At 44.2% G+C, this 19634-nt stretch overlaps 2 non-coding genes across 2 annotated transcripts; both read right to left on the bottom strand.

Moving 5' to 3' along the window:
• Nucleotides 1-16864: 16864 nt before the first annotated feature.
• TRNAS-AGA (transfer RNA serine (anticodon AGA)) lies at nucleotides 16865-16946 on the bottom strand. The gene has a single exon. It is a non-coding gene; the product is annotated as a tRNA-Ser (tRNA).
• An 889-nt stretch (nucleotides 16947-17835) lies between these two features.
• Nucleotides 17836-17917, bottom strand: TRNAS-AGA (transfer RNA serine (anticodon AGA)). The gene has a single exon. It is a non-coding gene; the product is annotated as a tRNA-Ser (tRNA).
• Nucleotides 17918-19634: the final 1717 nt, after the last annotated feature.

Genomic DNA, 19634 nt, shown 5'->3' with positions numbered 1-19634 from the left:
ATAGATACTAACATCACTTTCCGCAGATTCTTAATGTGCAATTTCATCAAGCATGAATAGTGATGTACCGAACTGTCCGCCGGCGAACAGTTCCCGGCGAACTTAGCGTGTTCGCGTTCGCCACGGCGGGCGGACACATGCGCAGTTCGATCCGCCCCCTATTCGTCATCATTGGGCAAACTTTGACCCTGTGCCTCTCGGTCAGCAGACATATTCCAGCCAATCAGCAGCACTCCCTCCCTTCCACACCCTCCAACCTCCCTCCCAGAATCCATTTTCGATTCATTCTGAAGCTGCATGCTTAGTGAGAGGAGGGAAAGTTTAGCTGCTGCTGATTAGATAGGGAAATTGATAGCTAGGCTAGGGTATTCAGTGTCCACTACAATCCTGAAGGACTCATCTGATCTCTGCTGTAAGGACAGCACCCCAAAAAGCCCTTTTTAGGGCTATAACATCAGGCTGCTTTTTTTTTTTTTTTCCTGTGTAATGTAATTGCAGGTGCCTGCCTGCCAGCTTCTGTGTGAGGTTCACATTGGATACTGTGCCTACTTGCCCAGTGCCACCACTCATATCTATTTTAACAATAGGTTAAGCTTTAGATTTAAAATAAATAATTGTTTTTCACTGTAATAGAAGAGCAGTTGCCTGCCTGCCAGCTTCTGTGTCAGGTTGGATGCCTTGCCCATTTGCACAGTCAGTGCCACCACTCATATCTGTTTTAACAATAGGTTAAGCTTTAGATTTAAAAGAAATAATTTTTTTTCACTGTAATAGAAGAGCAGTTAGTTGTCTGCAAGCGTCTGGGTGTCAGGCCTACTTCAGCGTGTGCTCTGCAGACCTGTGCCAGCGTGCTTTGACAGTTGCCAATCATATCTGGTGTCTCTTTAGCATGCTTTTACAACCAAAATTTTGTTTCCACTGTAATAGAAGAGCAATTTTTTTTTCCTGTGTAATGTAATTGCAGGTGCCTGCCTGCCAGCTTCTGTGTGAGGTTCACAGTGGATACTGTGCCCTCTTGCCCAGTGCCACCACTCATATCTGTTTTTACAATAGCTTAAGCTTTAGATTTAAAATAAATAATTGTTTTTCACTGTAATAGAAGAGCAGTTAGTTGTCTGCAAGCGTCTTGGTGTCAGGCCTACTTCAGCGTGTGCTCTGCAGACCTGTGCCAGCGTGCTTTGACAGTTGCCAATCATATTTGGTGTCTCTTTAGCGTGCGTTTACAAAGAAAAAAGGTTTCTAGTGTAAGCTAATAGCAGCCAGTCAGTGTCCTTCAAGCGGCTCTGTCAGTCCTTCCTTCAGCGTGTGCTCTCCAGAACTGTTCCAGTGCACATTGCCAATCATATCTGGTGTCTCTATAGCGTGCTTTCAAAAACAACATTTTTTTTTCACTGTTATAGATTGAATAGCAGTTACTTGTCTTCAAGCGGGTGTGTCAGGCCTACAGTGTGTGCTCTGCAGAACTGTTCAAGTGCACATTGCCAATCATATCTGGTGTCTCTATAGCGTGCTTTTACAAAGAAAAAAGGTTTCTAGTGTAAGCTAATAGCAGCCAGTCAGTGTCCTTCAAGCGGCTCTGTCAGTCCTTCCTTCACCGTGTGCTCTCCAGAACTGTTCCAGTGCACATTGCCAATCATATCTGGTGTCTCTATAGCGTGCTTTTAAAAACAATTTTTTTTTTCACTGTTATAGATTGAATAGCAGTTACTTGTCTTCAAGCGGGTGTGTCAGGCCTACAGTGTGTGCTCTGCAGAACTGTTCCAGTGCACATTGCCAATCATATCTGGTGTCTCTATAGCGTGCTTTTAAAACCAAAATTTGTTTTTCACTGTTATAGATTGAATAGCAGTTACTTGTTTTCAAGTGGGTGTGCATGGGTGTAGGAACCCACAAAAATCTGGGGGGGACAGCATTTTTTGCTCGCCGGGTATATTCTTATTCAGTAAACTGGGAGTTGTTTATAACGTTAAATTTTAAGAGTGTGTGTGTGTGTGTGTGTGTGTGTGTGTGTGTGTGTGTGTGTGTGTGTGTGTGTGTGTGTGTGTGTGTGTGTGTGTGTGTGTGTGTGTGTGTGTGTGTGTGTGAAATATCTCACAACAAAAAAATATGCAAAAGGAACAGTTCTTTATTTATCAGGTCACAGAAATTAACCAAACGTTTGGCATATATTTCAGTTATTCCACTTAAAACTAGTGGTAATAATACTTTAAGTAATGCACTATTGCCTGATTTTAACAAAACAAAAGATCTTGTATAAATACAATTAAATACTATAACTATATAAATAGAAACAATATTCTCAAAAGATCTTTTATAAATACAATTAAATACTATAACTATATAAATAGACCCAATATTCTCAAAAGATACTGTATAAATACAATTAAATACTATAACTATATAAATAGACCCAATATTCTCAAAAGATACTGTATAAATACAATTAAATACTATAACTATATAAATAGAAACAATTTTCTAACTGCAGACAGGGTGAGAACCTCCAAGCACCACAACCACTGCAGCGTACTTCAGCTAACTAGGTGCAAGGTAGCTGTTCCTGTAAATATGTGCCTGCCACTGCCAGCTCACATATTAAAGAACACAAGTTTTTAAAATCCAAAAACTTTTTTGCGGCGATCACAACACATTGCAAATTCCTTTGCTATGGCTTCAATGTCTAGTTTATCCATTATGTCTCTATGGATGTTGCATATAGCAACATGGTTCAAACGTTTCTGGGTCATTGTGGACCTTAACCAGGTTTTTAATCTACGCAGTGCACTAAAACTTCTCTCAGCTTCACAGGAAGAAGCAGGAATAGTTATTAGGATTCTGACAATTTTTTCTACTTGAGAGAAAAAGCATCTTTCTCTGGCAGGCATCTTTCGCAAAATGTCTACAACCTCAGAGACTGAAGTGTACTTGTAAACACTTGATAAGGTGGTTATCTGGGCAGAGAGAAGATGATATTCAATCTCTGGATACTGGGGAAGAACATCACTAGCTTGTCCTGTTAACAGATAATTTTCCAGTTTTTCATATACAAGTAAGCCTTCTTGGTCAAAGCGCTGCATTAACTGTGTCAATATAATATCCATTATTTGGAAATATTGAGGACAATAGTATTCCTTCACAGTCTTTGCATGAAATTGTTCAGTTGGCCCATGTTGAAGACGTTTAGGAATGTTAGGTTGTCTTGGTACAGTAACCTCTTTTAGCTGGTATTTTTCCACTAAATTAATAGTGGTAGCAAGAACTCTTTCAAAGGACGTGTCACATCGTAACTTTTGTATAGCATCATGGGTCCGTTGTACACTTGCTAAAAGTCCTGATATAGTTTGTTCTCTGCCTTGCAAGGCTACATTCAGGCATTCTAAGATCTCCATGACGCTAAGAGAGATTTGAAGACCTAGTAGAGTTTTCCCTTGCCTAAACTGTTGTAGTAGGCCACGTGCACGTGGATTTATATCTCCACTACTTCTGGTATTTGCAATTTCTTCAAGTGTTTCCAAAATCAGCTGGTAATTATCCAGAACTTTTTTCACAGGCTTCACTCTAACAGTCCAGCGTGTTGGGCACAATGGTTTAATATGCAAGACTTTAATAGGCCCTTCAGCTTCACGATGCACAATTTCTGAAAATGTGTTTCTACATTTCATAGATTGCCCAAAGAGTTTGCCAAGATCTTGCACACACATAAGTGCATCTTCCATTATTGGACATTGATGTGCTGCGGCCTGAATAACTAAATTTGTGCAATGTGCACCGCAATGGACATAAATGGCAAGTGGTTGTTCTTGCTTGATTAATGCCTGGGCACCATGATATTTACCAGCCATATTTGAAGCTCCATCATATGTTTGCCCTCGCAACATTGACATACAAAGCCCATTACGGCATAAAGCATCCTTGACAATCTGTGCGATTGCAGATCCACTTGTTTCATCAACTTGATATAGGCCTATGAAGTCCTCATGTGGGTACAAGTCTTCATCAACATAGCGGATACAGAAACTTTCTTGTTCTTGACCAGATATATCTTGTGTGCCATCAACAATAATTGCAAAGGCATTATTCCCAATCTGTTTCCGAATAAGGCGTAATACGGTGTGAGACAATAACTTCAAAATCTCATTTTGAATGTCGGGACTCATGTATTCTGCTTTGTGTGATATCCAATTTTTTAGATAAGACACATCATCTGCTCGTGCAAGCAGAAACTGTTTAAAATTGCCATCATTGTCTTCATGGCCACGAAGAGGGAGACCTTGTTTTGCCAACAGGGCTATTGTTTGTACTATCTTGATGAGACACAGCCATGCATCATTCTGTTGCTGTTGAATTTGTAGTGAAAGCTGAGTATTAATGGGTTGCGAATCTTTATGATGCAATAGTTGCTTCATGGAATATGTATGAGCAGAACAACTCTGATGTTTTTTAAACTTTTCAATAGCTTTTTTCCAATTTTTAAAGCCTACACACACAAATGCTGGCTCAGTGTTCTTTTCGAGTTGAGTCAGATTCAGGACAGCTGCTTTAGCACAGTAGAAACATAGTACCCCTTCAAGAGTAAAACTATAGTGCAGCCATGGAAAGCTTTGGAACCAGCACTCTTGAAAATGTAGAACACGCTTCTTTGCCTTTTGCGTTACAATGGTCTGAGCTGGAATTGTTTTGTAGTCTGGTTGATTTGGTACCACTGCCGCTCGTAATGTTTTCTCATCATCAGCTGGAAGATAAATGCATTTTCCTTTCGTGTAGGTTTTAGATTTACTATGAACATCTTCTACAGTTTTGATTGCAGGACCACACGCATGGTCTTCCTCACCATCACTACTTGAGTCACTCATGAGGCCAACTGCTTCTAAAGACACTGTCTCAGCATATTCCTTTTCTGGCTCAACAAAATGATGCCTGACTGGTGATTTAGTGATCTCTTTTTGTTGACATGCTTCTGAGCTTGATGAGGATGTATTTGCTTTACTAGGCTTTGTAAAAAACTTGCGGATATCCATTCTGACTTTCTTCACTCAAACTGACTTTTAAGCATAAACTAAGGTTCTAGAAAAGACAAATTATAAAGAAGAATGATAATACTGAATGATAACAAAAGATTTAAGAATAACATTAACTTTTTAGTTTCTCTACAATAATTTGTTTATTATATCTAGCCCATTTTCTGACATAGCATCTTTAACCTAGTGCGTGTTCCAGAATTACTGCTAGTTGCCCCCCCGGCAGCCGGCATACGTGACTTAGGCAGTCTGGAACTGTTCTAGGCATAAAATACATCTGTCATCTTAGCACACAGCGCACTGGTGACAGATGTAACGACATTCTCCCTTGCAGGTAGCGCTCCCAGTGCTGCCTGAATAGGAAAGCCTAGCTTTCCACTCCCTCCCTCCCACCTCACTTATGCAGATCCGTATCTCAAGCCAATAAATCAAACTATTAAAGGACCACTCCAGGCACCCAGACCACTTCAGCTTAATGAAGTGGTCTGGGTGCCAGGTCCAGCTAGGGTTAACCCATTTAGAGAAACTGCTATGTTTAGAAATGGGTTAATCCAGCCCTCAAAGCCGCTAGTGGCTGTCTCTTTAACAGCCGCTAGAGGCGCTTGCGTGATTCTCACTGTGAAAATCACAGTGAGAGCACGCAAGCGTCCATAGGAAAGCATTGATAATGCTTTCCTATGAGACCGGCTGAATGCGCGTGCAGCTCTTGCCGCGCGTGCGCATTCAGCCGAATGGGAGGAGAGGAGGAGAAGAGCTCCCCGCCCGGCGCTGGAATAAAAGGTAAGTGTTTCCTCTCCCCAGAGCCAGGCGGGAGGGGGACCCTGAGGGTGGGGGCACCCTCAGGGCACTATAGTGCCAGGAAAACGAGTATGTTTTCCTGGCACTATAGTGGTCCTTTAAAGCAATCCAGAGAGGGTAATCTGAAGAGCACTATCCAGCAGGAAAAATCAACCCACATAGCATTAGTAAAAATCAACAAATCAAGCAATGCTGAAATGTTAGTTGATTTTTACTGATGCTCTGATAGCATCAGTAAAAATTAACCGACATATAGCATTAATAAAAATTAACCGACATATAGCATTAGTAGAAATAAACCGACATATAGCATTAGTAAAAATACACCCACATGGCACCAGTAAAAATTAACCGGTATAGAAGCAGTAAAAATAAACCGACATATAGCATTAGTAAAAATAAACCCACATGGCATCAGTAAAAATAAACCCACATGGCATCAGTAAAAATTAACCGGTATAGCAGCAGTAAAAACAAACCCACATGGCATCAGTAAAAATTAACCGGTATAGCAGCAGTAAAAATAAACTGGTATAGCAGCAGTAAAAATAAACCCACATGGCATCAGTAAAAATTAACCGGTATAGCAGCAGTAAAAATAAACTGGTATAGCAGCAGTAAAAATTAACCGGTATAGCAGCAGTAAAAATAAACTGGTATAGCAGCAGTAAAAATTAACCGGTATAGCAGCAGTAAAAATAAACCCACATGGCATCAGTAAAAATTAACCGGTATAGCAGCAGTAAAAATAAACCGGTATAGCAGCAGTAAAAATTAACCGGTATAGCAGCAGTAAAAATAAACCCACATGGCATCAGTAAAAATTAACCGGTATAGCAGCAGTAAAAATAAACCCACATGGCATCAGTAAAAATAAACCCACATGGCATCAGTAAAAATAAACCCACATGGCATCAGTAAAAATAAACCCACATGGCATCAGTAAAAATTAACCGGTATAGCAGCAGTAAAAATAAACTGGTATAGCAGCAGTAAAAATTAACCGGTATAGCAGCAGTAAAAATAAACTGGTATAGCAGCAGTAAAAATTAACCGGTATAGCAGCAGTAAAAATAAACTGGTAGAGCAGCAGTAAAAATTAACCGGTATAGCAGCAGTAAAAATAAACCCACATGGCATCAGTAAAAATTAACCGGTATAGCAGCAGTAAAAATAAACCGACATATAGCAGCAGTAAAAATAAACCCACATGGCATCAGTAAAAATAAACCCACATGGCATCAGTAAAAATAAACCCACATGGCATCAGTAAAAATAAACCCACATAGCATCAGTAAAAATTAACCGGTATAGCAGCAGTAAAAATTAACTGACATATAGCAGCAGTAAAAATAAACCCACATGGCAGCAGTAAAAATTAACCGGTATAGCAGCAGTAAAAATTAACCGGTATAGCAGCAGTAAAAATTAACCGACATATAGCAGCAGTAAAAATAAACCCACATGGCAGCAGTAAAAATTAACCGGTATAGCAGCAGTAAAAATTAACCGGTATAGCAGCAGTAAAAATTAACCGGTATAGCATTACTAAAAAAACAAAGTATGGGCTAAACTGCATTGTGTTTTACAGTCACAGGGGAGAAAAATGCTATATAATATAATGTTTTTTTTATATATTGTTAGAATAGGGGCCACTAGTCTTGAGAAGCAACAGGAATTACCATGCTACATAAAACAGTATATTATTGATAATGCTACACAAAACACAATTATTGCTAATATTTACACATTACTAATTAACACAATTATTGCTAATATTTACACATTACTAATTAACACAATTATTGCTAATATTTACACATTATTTAATTAACACAATTATTGCTAATATTTACACATTATTTAATTAACACAATTATTGCTAATATTTACACATTACTAATTAACACAATTATTGCTAATATTTACACATTATTTAATTAACACAATTATTGCTAATATTTACACATTTCTAATTAACACAATTATTGCTAATATTTACACATTACTAATTAACACAATTATTGCTAATATTTACACATTACTAATTAACACAATTATTGCTAATATTTACACATTACTAATTAACACAATTATTGCTAATATTTACACATTACTAATTAACACAATTATTGCTAATATTTACACATTATTTAATTAACACAGCATCATTATAAACATTACTTACCCAGGCTGTGTCTCAGTGGTCCCAGCAGTGCAGGTGAGCCAGCAGCTTTGCTTGGAGAGTTGGAGTTGATTCAACTCAGTTGAAGCCAAGGTTCCTCCCTGACAGGCTGCCACTGGAGTTCAGACATGTGCTGTGCGTCTGCAGCACATTCCGCCCGTGCCACACTGAAACCGGAAGGAGACCCCGGAGTGCCGATCACGCGGTTCCGCCTGGTCGTGTGTAACAGGTACACTGGTGCATTCGGAAGCCGAATCCGAATGCACCGAAATGTCATCAGCGCCGCGGTGTCAGCACTCCGACCGTCTCCTAGACTCCTCGGACAGTCGGACTTCTCTTTTCCTAGTCCTAACCTGGGGGGGATTTCAGCATACCTGTCCCCCCCGCATTATTTCTTGGGGGGGATCCGTCCCCCCCATCCCCCCCGCTTCCTACGCCCATGTGGGGGTGTCAGGCCTACAGTGTGTGCTCTGCAGAACTGTTCAAGTGCACATTGCCAATCATATCTGGTGTCTCTATAGCGTGCTTTTACAAACAAAATTTGTTTTTCACTGTTATAGATTGAATAGCAGTTACTTGTCTTCAAGCGGGTGTGTCAGGCCTACAGTGTGTGCTCTGCAGAACTGTTACAGTTCACATTGCCAATCATATCTGGTCTCACAGTAGCTTGCACGCATAGTACCACTAATCCCCCAAAAAATGACAGGCAGAGGCAGGCCACCCCGCAGGGGCCGTCGTGGTCGTGGTGCTGTGATTCCCTTTTGCCCTAGAATAATGCCCAGTTTTCAGAAGCCACTTACCCTGAACTTGAAAAGTTCTGAGGACATAGTTGACTGGCTAACACAGGACACCCAATCTTGTACAGCCTCCGCTCGGAACCTTGACGCACCATCCTCCTCCAGCTTAGCTTCAGGCACCTCTCAAGATACCACTCACCCGCCTGCTGCCACCACCAAAACTAGCACCACAGCCGCTTTACTTGGTATGTCAGAGGAGTTATTCACACACCCGTTTGAAGAAATGAGTGATGCGCAACCATTATTGCTAGAGGATGTAGATAACAGGGATATGTCTCAGGCAGGCAGCATTAAACACATGGAGGTACGGTGGGATGATGATGATGTTGTACCCGCTGCTGCCTCCTTTTCTGAGTTGTCAGATACAAGTGAAGCGGTTGATGATGACGATGCGTCCATGGATGTCACGTGGGTACCCGCTCGGCAAGAAGAAGAACAGGGCGAAAGTTCAGATGGGGAGACAGAGAGGAGGAGGAGACGAGTTGGAAGCAGGGGGGGTCGTCGCAAGGAGCTAGTGGCACAGTCAGACAGCATGCATTGGCACCCGGGGTCAGCCCGACAGCACGCCAATCAACGCATGCTGTGTCCACCACCAGAATGCCGTCATTGCAGAGCTCAGCAGTGTGGCATTTTATTTGTGTGTCTGCCTCGGACAACAGCGATGCCATTTGCAACCTGTGCCAAAGGAAACTGAGTCGTGGGAGGTCCAACACCCACCTAGGTACAACTGCTTTGCGTAGGCACATGATCTCACATCACAAACGCCTATGGGATCAACACATGAGTACAAGCAGCACGCCTACTCTAAGCCGCCATCCTCCTCCTGGTCTAGCATCTTCAGCCACGTCAACCACTGCTGTCCTTTTTGCCCCCTCTCAACCATCCGCCACTCCGTCTCCCGCCTTGAGCAGTTCCCGCTCATTTGCCCACAGTCATGTGTCTGTCAAGGACATGTTTGAGCGTAAGAAGCCAATGACACCAAGTCACCCCCTTGCCCAGCGTCTGACAGCTGGCTTGTCCGAACTATTAGCCCGCCAGCTTTTACCATACAATCTGGTTGAGTCTGAGGCGTTCAAAAAATTTGTAGCTATTGGGACACCGCAGTGGAAGGTACCCGGCCGGAATTTCTTTTCACAAAAGGCAATCCCCAACTTGTACTCGATTGTGCAAAAGGAAGTCATGGCATGTCTGGCACACAGTGTTGGGGCAAGGGTCCATCTGACCACTGATACCTGGTCTGCAAAGCATGGTCAGGGCAGGTATATCACCTACACTGCGCATTGGGTAAACCTGCTGACGGCTGACAATCAAGGAATGCGTGGCATTGCAGAGGAGTTGGTGACACCGCCACGAATTGCAGGCAGTCCTGCTTCCACCTCCTCTACTCCTCCTACTCCATCCTCTTCCATAACCTCCTCGGCTGAGTCCTCTTGTGCTGCTGCGTCTTGCTCCACATCAACGGTACCCCCCCAGCTCCCCAGGTACTATTCCACATCCCGGATACGGCAGTGTCACGCCGTCTTGGGTTTGACTTGCTTGAAAGCAGAGAGTCACACTGGACAAGCACTCCTGTCCGCCCTGAACGCACAGGTGGAAAAGTGGCTGACTCCGCAGCAACTGGATATCGGCAAAGTGGTGTGTGACAACGGAAAAAAATTGATAGCGGCATTGAAGTTGGGCAAGTTGACACATGTGCCGTGCATGGCACATGTGTGTAATCTGATCGTACAACGCTTTGTGCATAAGTACACAGGCTTACAGGACGTCCTGAAGCAGGCCAGGAAGATGTGTGGCCATTTCAGGCGTTCCTACACGGCCATGGCTCACTTTGCCGATATCCAGCGGCGAAACAACATGCCAGTGAGGCGCTTGATTTGCGACAGCCCTACACGTTGGAATTCAACACTCCTAATGTTCGACCGCCTGCTCCAACAAGAAAAAGCTGTTAATGAATATTTGTATGACCGGGGTGCTAGGACAGCCTCTGGGGAGCTGGGAATTTTTTTGCCACGTTACTGGACGCTCATGCGCAATGCCTGTAGGCTCATGCGTCCTTTTGAGGAGGTGACAAACCTAGTCAGTCGCAACGAAGGCACCATCAGCGACATCATACCATTTGTTTTCTTCCTGGAGCGTGCCCTGCGAAGAGTGCTGGATCAGGCTGTAGATGAGCGTGAAGAGGAAGAGGAAGAGTTGTGGTCAACGCTGGCGGTTCCCTTATTTACCTCTATAATGTCTTAAAGCATAGAACTTAGCAGGGCTAACCATACAGATATCTTAGCCATAATGTTATATAGTTAGTAAGAGATCCTCTATTTAACATATGTAAATAATTGAGAATACAATATAAAATAAGGATTGTCTTGGAAGCAATAGTTTTGTCTTTTAGATATTTATTATATAAAAATATAAATATAGACATATAAAATCCATTATAGCAGAGTTTATAAGATGAAATTAAATGCTTGCAAATATCATTAGTAGGTTAACATACCCTTCTGAACATGTCATCATGTCAGCCTCTCAGTCATTTTAAGATGGAGCAGCGTCTGTCTCCAAGTCTCTCTTCTCTGTGTGTTAACATTTAAAAGTACACTTATTTATACCTTAAGTGTCGTCATTTTAGAGTTACCATAGTTCATATATGAAAAAGTAACTTGTCTACTTTAAATCAATTTAGGACCTCCCTTAATTTGGCAAAGATACAAGGCCATAACTAAAAGCAAGTGCACACGTCATGGAAATTTTCCTGACTTGGGGAACTTCCACCAACTTGGGACAAGATGGCTTCCCAAAGTCTGAATAGCTTATCTGTTGTTTATACTAAGACGTAAGTGCACAGTCGTGGGAGATTCCCGGATTTGGGGAAGTTCCATTAACTTGGGGTTACCACAGTATATTGTGTACTGAAAGAGTCGTAGTATAGCCTTGAAGCTTGTTTATGCATTATTGTTATTGTAATTCGTCTGGGACAAAATGGCGCAAACATATTATGCACTGAGGTTATTGCTTAAAGAAACATCTATGAAAAACAATATGTTCCATTTCTAACACCTTGTCAACTTGCAATATCTCTTAAAGACAAAGTACACAGTTTAAGAAATACAACATTTCATTCTAAAACTTGTAATATTTGCATTTGCCCATAACACCATCACCACCAGAAACAGCCTTATCAGCATCGCTTGCTGGACCTGCGGCAACGCTGGAAGAGGATTGTGAGGAAGAGGAGTCAGAGGAGGATTGTAGCTTTGAGGAGGAGGAGGAGGAGCAAGACCAAACACAACAGGCATCCCAGGGTGCTCGTTGTCACCTATCTGGTACCCGTGGTGTTGTACGTGGCTGGGGGGAAGAACATACCTTCAATGACATCAGTGAGGAGGAGGAACGGGAAATGAGTAGCTCGGCATCCAACCTTGTGCAAATGGGGTCTTTCATGTTGTCCTGCCTGTTGAGGGACCCTCGTATAAAAAGGCTGAAGGAGAACGACCTGTACTGGGTGTCCACGCTACTAGACCCCCGGTATAAGCAGAAAGTGGCGGAAATGTTACCGAATTACAACAAGTCGGAAAGAATGCAGCATTTGCAAAATAAATTAAAAAGTATGCTTTACACAGCGTATAAGGGTGATGTCACAGCACAACGGGAATCTAACAGGGGGAGAGGTGGAAGTCATCCTCCTCCTCCTCCTCCCACGACGGCAAGGACAGGACGCTTTAAAGACGTGTTGTTGATGGAGGACATGTGGACCTTTTTAAGTCCTATGCATCGCCACAGCCCTTCGGGATCCATCCTCAGAGAGCGACTCGACTGACAGGTAGCAGACTACCTCGCCTTAACTGCAGATATCGACACTCTGAGGAGCGATGAACCCATTGACTACTGGGTGTGCAGGCTTGACCTGTGGCCTGAGCTATCCCAATTTGCGATAGAACTTCTGGCCTGCCCCGCTTCAAGTGTCCTGTCAGAAAGGACCTTCATTGCAGCAGGAGGTATTGTCACTGAGAAGAGAAGTCGCCTAGGTCGAAAAAGTCTAGATTACCTCACCTTTATTAAGATGAATGAGGGATGGATCCCGAAGGGACTGACACTGGGCGATACATTCGATTAAAAAAGGCCTGATGAGATGAGCTGTCTTGGGCTAAAAATGGTCCACACGCTGCTGTATTTTAGCTCTGAATGACGTTTGACTTGCGTGACTTATCCGCCACCAACTAGGGTTCAAACCGCCATGTTTTAGGGCACTTTCTGCCTGTGAAACAAACATCAATTTTTCTGGCCGCTGCTACAGCATTTTTCAGGCATGTGTACATGCCTAATTTTTAGGCCCACTGGTGCAGCACTGTGGCTTCAAAAACCAAACCAAAAAAAAATCCTCCAAGATGGCACCAATATACCAGTGGTCTAAGCATCTTCCCACCTTGGCCTAAAAAGGGGAGGTGATTCAACAATTACAAATGTCTGCCATTTACACGTCCACTGATAGGAGACGCGGAAGGTATTAAACTGATATGAACAATACTAAACTCACCACTCCTATCTGGTGGCACATTAGCTTGCCCGCACAGTGCCCCAAATTTCAAGTAAGAGGACCGACCAAGCATCTTCTTCCATCTCCCTGTTACATAAATCAATGCCATATCCATAGAAATTGTAGAGAATATCCAGGATAGTTTTACAGGGCCAAATCATGTCGCCTGTTGAAAGAGGTGACCTTGCTCGGGTCCCAGGTGTGCGGTTCCTAAAATGGCTGCCATATACATGTCCTCTGATAGGAGACGCGGAAGGTATTAAACTGATATGAACATTTACTAAACTCACCACTCCGAGTGCTATTTATTTAATTTTTTTGTGGTGAGGCTTTACAGGACAGAGTGCTTCTCCACGGGACATGTTAACTCACAGGCAGCTGGCTCATCAAGGAACCAGAGCAGCTTGAACGAGGTGACCTTGCTCGGGTCCCAGGTGTGCGGTTCCTAAAATGGCTGCCATATACACGTCCACTAATAGGAGACGCGTAAGGTATTAAACTGATATGAACAATACTCCACTCCTATCAGTAGGTCCGTCCCATTGTGATTTATGCCCCCCACCCACCGCGCAGGGATGGGGGCCGGGGGGGGGAGGAAAGTAGGCCCCCATTGTGATTTATGGCCCCCACCCACCGCGCAGGGGTGGGGGCCTAGGGGGGGAGGACAGTAGGTCCCCCCATTGTGATTTATGGCCCCCACCACCGCGCAGGGGTTGGGGAGGACAGTAGCTCCCCCCAGTGTGTATCATGGGCTTTGAGGACAGGTGTCAATCCATACCTGCCAAGTGACCCTATGTAGGGGTAACAGTCCCTATTCTGCTCTGTGTCAGTGTGTATCATGGTCTCTGTGGACGGGGAACAGTCTCTATTCTGCTCTGTGTCAGTGTGTATCATGGTCTCTGTGGACAGGGACCAGTCTCTATTCTGCTCTGTGTCAGTGTGTATCATGGACTCTGTGGACAGGGAACAGTCTCTATTCTGCTCTGTGTCAGTGTGTATCATGGACTCTGTGGACGGTGAACAGTCTCTATTCTGCTCTGTGTCAGTGTGTATCAGGGGCTTTGAGGACAGGTGTCAATCCATACCTGCCAAGTGACCCTATGTAGGGGGAACAGTCCCTATTCTGCTCTGTGTCAGTGTGTATCATGGTCTCTGTGGACGGGGAACAGTCTCTATTCTGCTCTGTGTCAGTGTGTATCATGGTCTCTGTGGACGGTGAACAGTCTCTATTCTGCTCTGTGTCAGTGTGTATCATGGTCTCTGTGGACAGGGAACAGTCTCTATTCTGCTCTGTGTCAGTGTGTATCTGGGGCTTTGAGGACAGGTGTCAATCCATACCTGCCAAGTGACCCTATGTAGGGGGGACAGTCTCTATTCTGCTCTGTGTCAGTGTGTATCATGGTCTCTGTGGACGGGGAACAGTCTCTATTCTGCTCTGTGTCAGTGTGTATCAGGGGTTTTGAGGACAGGTGTCAATCCATATCTGCCAAGTGACCCTATGTAGGGGTGTCAGTGTGTATCATGGACTCTGTGGACAGGGAACAGTCACTATTCTGCTCTGTGTCAGTGTGTATCATGGTCTCTGTGGACGGGGAACAGTCTCTATTCTGCTCTGTGTCAGTGTGTATCATGGACTCTGTGGACGGTGAACAGTCTCTATTCTGCTCTGTGTCAGTGTGTATCAGGGGCTTTGAGGACAGGTGTCAATCCATACCTGCCAAGTGACCCTATGTAGGGGGAACAGTCCCTATTCTGCTCTGTGTCAGTGTGTATCATGGTCTCTGTGGACGGGGAACAGTCTCTATTCTGCTCTGTGAGGACAGGTGTCAATCCATACCTGTCAAGTGACCCTATGTAGGGGGAACAGTCCCTATTCTGCTCTGTGTCAGTGTGTATCATGGTCTCTGTGGACGGGGAACAGTCTCTATTCTGCTCTGTGTCAGTGTGTATCATGGTCTCTGTGGACGGTGAACAGTCTCTATTCTGCTCTGTGTCAGTGTGTATCATGGTCTCTGTGGACAGGGAACAGTCTCTATTCTGCTCTGTGTCAGTGTGTATCTGTGGCTTTGAGGACAGGTGTCAATCCATACCTGCCAAGTGACCCTATGTAGGGGGGACAGTCTCTATTCTGCTCTGTGTCAGTGTGTATCATGGTCTCTGTGGACGGGGAACAGTCTCTATTCTGCTCTGTGTCAGTGTGTATCAGGGGTTTTGAGGACAGGTGTCAATCCATATCTGCCAAGTGACCCTATGTAGGGGGAACAGTCCCTATTCTGCTCTGTGTCAGTGTGTATCAGGGGTTTTGAGGACAGGTGTCAATCCATATCTGCCAAGTGACCCTATGTAGGAGGAACAGTCCCTATTCTGCTCTGTGTCAGTGTGTATCAGGGGTTTTGAGGACAGGTGTCAATCCATATCTGCCAAGTGACCCTATGTAGGGGGAACAGTCCCTATTCTGCTCTGTGTCAGTGTGTATCAGGGGTTTTGAGGACAGGTGTCAATCCATATCTGCCAAGTGACCCTATGTAGGGGGAACAGTCTCTATTCTGCTCTGTGTCAGTGTGTATCAGGGATCATTAGGATAGGTGTCAATCCATATCTGCCAAGTGACCCTATGTAGGGGGAACAGTCCCTATTCTGCTCTGTGTCAGTGTGTATCAGGGATTTGACTATCTTTATTCAGATTCAAAAATTACAATTCCAGGAAAAATTTAACAAACATTTACAAGAACATGTTATGCACATCATAGAAACAACGTGAACCTCTTTAAAGCCACAAACTTAAGACAAAAAATACGTACACACAATGTGTAAGGGTTTGAAAGAATATTCTGAATCCTTACATGTTTACTTTATCATTTGTTTGATTTTTGTGAACCATATATAAACTACAAGCAGCGTGAAAACTATAAAAACTCAAGTGGCCATGCTGATCAAATTAAATAGTATGCTTTACACAGCGTAAAAGGGTGATGTCACAGCACAACGGGAATCTAACAGGGGAAGAGGTGAAAGTCATCCCCCCCCTCCCACGACCCCGCCAGATCTGCCAAGTGACCCTATGTAGGGGTAACAGTCTCTATTCTGCTCTGTGTCAGTGTGTATCATGGTCTCTGAGGACGGGGAACAGTCTCTATTCTGCTCTGTGTCAGTGTGTATCAGGGGTGTGTATCAGGGGCTTTGAGGACAGGTGTCAATGTTAGGTGATTTCTGCCCTTTATGGATTAAAAGCAGACTCTGCATCAACTATGTAATTTTCCATGGGAGTTTTGCCATGGATCCCCCTCCGGCATGCCACAGTCCAGGTGTTAGTCCCCTGGAAACAACTTTTCCATCACTTTTGTGACCAGAAAGAGTCCCTGTTGGTTTTAAAATTCACCTGCCCATTGAAGTCAATGGCGGTTTGCACGGTTCGCCGGTTCGCGAACATTTGCGGAAGTTCGCGTTCGCCATTCGCGAACCGAAAATTTCGGGTTCGCGACAACACTAAGCATGAACATAATCACATTTTTAACTTTAAAACATAAATCTCCCTCGCTGTGAACAGGATTTGAACCTGTGCGTGGAGACCCCATTGGATTTCTAGTCCAACGCCTTAACCACTCGGCCATCACAGCTCTTTTGCCGCACTGGTAACGTCACTTTTTTTCCAGCAGTGTCTTTTTTTCCGAAGTAAATGCATGCATGCTAAGTATCAGTCTAATCTTGCACTCCACATTATAACCCGCTTTATAACTAGAAACGTAGATGTAAGAAGTCATTTATTTCAGCGTGCACGTTTTTAGGAATTGTCTCGAAATAGATACTAACATCACTTTCCGCAGATTCTTATTGTGCAATTTCATCAAGCATGAACATAATCAGATTTTTAACTTTAAAAACAGAAATCTCCCTCGCTGTGAACAGGATTTGAGCCTGTGCGGGGAGACCCCCATTGGACTTCTAGTCCAACGCCTTAACCACTCGGCCATCACAGCTCTTCTGCAGCATTGGTAACATCACTTTTTTCCAGCAGTGTCTTTTTTTCTGAAGTAAATGCATGCTCATTGAGGAACACAACCCAATTTAGTAGAAATGATGCAAGGAATCTGTGGGTGCTTTATCCTGAACTTTTTGTGAAAAAATGTTTTAGGCACTTTCCCAAAAGTTTTTGTGAAAAAAATGTTGAGGCACTTTCCCAAAAAGTTAAGGTCTCAAGCTGCCAAGAGCCAAGCTTCTCATTTGCTGCTGACCTAACCCACACTAACCTATCCAACTCTAGAATGCAATAATGAAGTGAATGAAAAGGGCAATAAGTATCAGTCTAATCTTGCACTCCACATCAGAATGTTTATGCCCGCTTTATAACTAGAAACGTAGATGTAAAAAGTCATTTATTCCAGCGTGCACGTTTTTAGGAATTGTCTCGAAATAGATACTAACATCACTTTCCGCAGATTCTTAATGTGCAATTTCATCAAGCATGAAAATAATCACATTTTTAACTTTAAAAACAGAAATCGCACTCGCTGTGAACAGGATTTGAACCTGTGCGGGGAGACCCCATTGGATTTCTAGTCCAACGCCTTAACCACTCGGCCATCACAGCTCTTCTGCAGCATTGGTAACGTCATTTTTTTCCAGCAGTGTCTTTTTTTCTGAAGTAAATGCATGCTCATTGAGGAACACAACCCAATTTAGTAGAAATGATGCAAGGAATCTGTGGGTGCTTTATCCTGAACTTTTTGTGAAAAAATGTTTTAGGCACTTTCCCAAAAGTTTTTGTGAAAACAATGTTGAGGCACTTTCCCAAAAAGTCAAGGTCTCAAGCAGCCAAGAGCAGGCCCGGACTGGCCATCGGGCACACCGGGCAAATGCCCGGTGGGCCGCGATGGCCGTGGGGCCGAGGCCGGCAGGGGAGATCACAGGATCTCCCCTGCCAGCCCCAGTAGAGCCAGCGCGCTACCCGAGCGCCGGCCCTGCTCTGAGCCTCCATGGGCCGGTTGGGAGATCAAAGATCTCCCTCACCGGCCCAGAGACACTGACAGGCGGACGCCAGCTGTGGGGTGTGAGGGAGGCAGCAGAGAGGACCGGCGGAGCTCAATCCAGCAGCTCCGCCGGGTCCTCTCGCAAGGTCTGAGCGTTGCTGCGGTTACCGTGGCAACGCTCAGATCTCGCGAGAGTGAACTCTAGCCGGCAGGTTAGAGTTCACTCTCACCACTGGACCACCAGGGAAGGAAGCTGCAGAAAGGATCCCCCCCAGGCAGAACGGCTCCCCCCCTCCCATGCTAAAGGTAAGAAGGGAGGGGGGGATATAACTTTTTTTTTTTAATTATTAATAAAAAAAATATTTAAATTAAAAAAAAATCACACCAACAGCCCCCTCACACACACACACACACACACATCACCCCCAGACACACACAGCCCCCCCCAAACACTCACAGCGCACCCAGACACACAGTGCACCCAGACACACAGCGCACCCAGACACACAGCGCACCCAGACACACAGCGCACCCTCACACAGACAGCACCCTCACTCACAGACAGCACCCTCACTCACAGACAGCACCCTCACTCACAGACAGCACCCTCACTCACAGACAGCACCCTCACTCACAGACAGCACCCTCACTCACAGACAGCACCCTCACTCACAGACAGCACCCTCAGACAGACAGCACCCTCAGACAGACCGCACCCTCAGACAGACCGCACCCTCAGACAGACCGCACCCTCAGACAGACCGCACCCTCAGACAGACAGCACCCTCGCTCACACACATACACATATATAAAATAACCCTCAGTGAGTTAACAGACAAAGAAAATTAGAAACCTAGAATGTGACGGCAGATAAAAACACCCTCACACACAGCACCCCTCTTAAATACAAACACACTGCGCCCCTCACATATACAATACGTCCAAATATATATATATATATACACACACACACACACACACAAACACTACAGCACCCCTCACACTGCACCACCACACACATAACGCTTCAGATACACGCTAGATCCCTTACCCTATATGCACTCTTAATCCTCTATATACACACACAATCTCCTATACACACTCTGGGTCCTTTACACACTAGATCTCCTACACACCCTCTCTACAACCCCTACACACACTACGTCACCTATACACACACACACACACACTACAGCCTGTATGCACACACTCGCTACATACCCTATAACACTATGCCCCCTATACACACACTCTACAGCCCATAGCTACACATATTACACCACAAACACAAATGAAATTGACCTATTTACACAATACCACACCACACTCTACACACAC

The sequence above is a fragment of the Pelobates fuscus genome, chromosome 3 (assembly GCF_036172605.1).
Source record: "Pelobates fuscus isolate aPelFus1 chromosome 3, aPelFus1.pri, whole genome shotgun sequence".
NCBI lineage: Eukaryota > Metazoa > Chordata > Amphibia > Anura > Pelobatidae > Pelobates > Pelobates fuscus.
The sequence above is the reverse complement of the archived record's forward strand: the minus strand, read 5'-3'. Positions and strand labels throughout refer to the sequence as shown.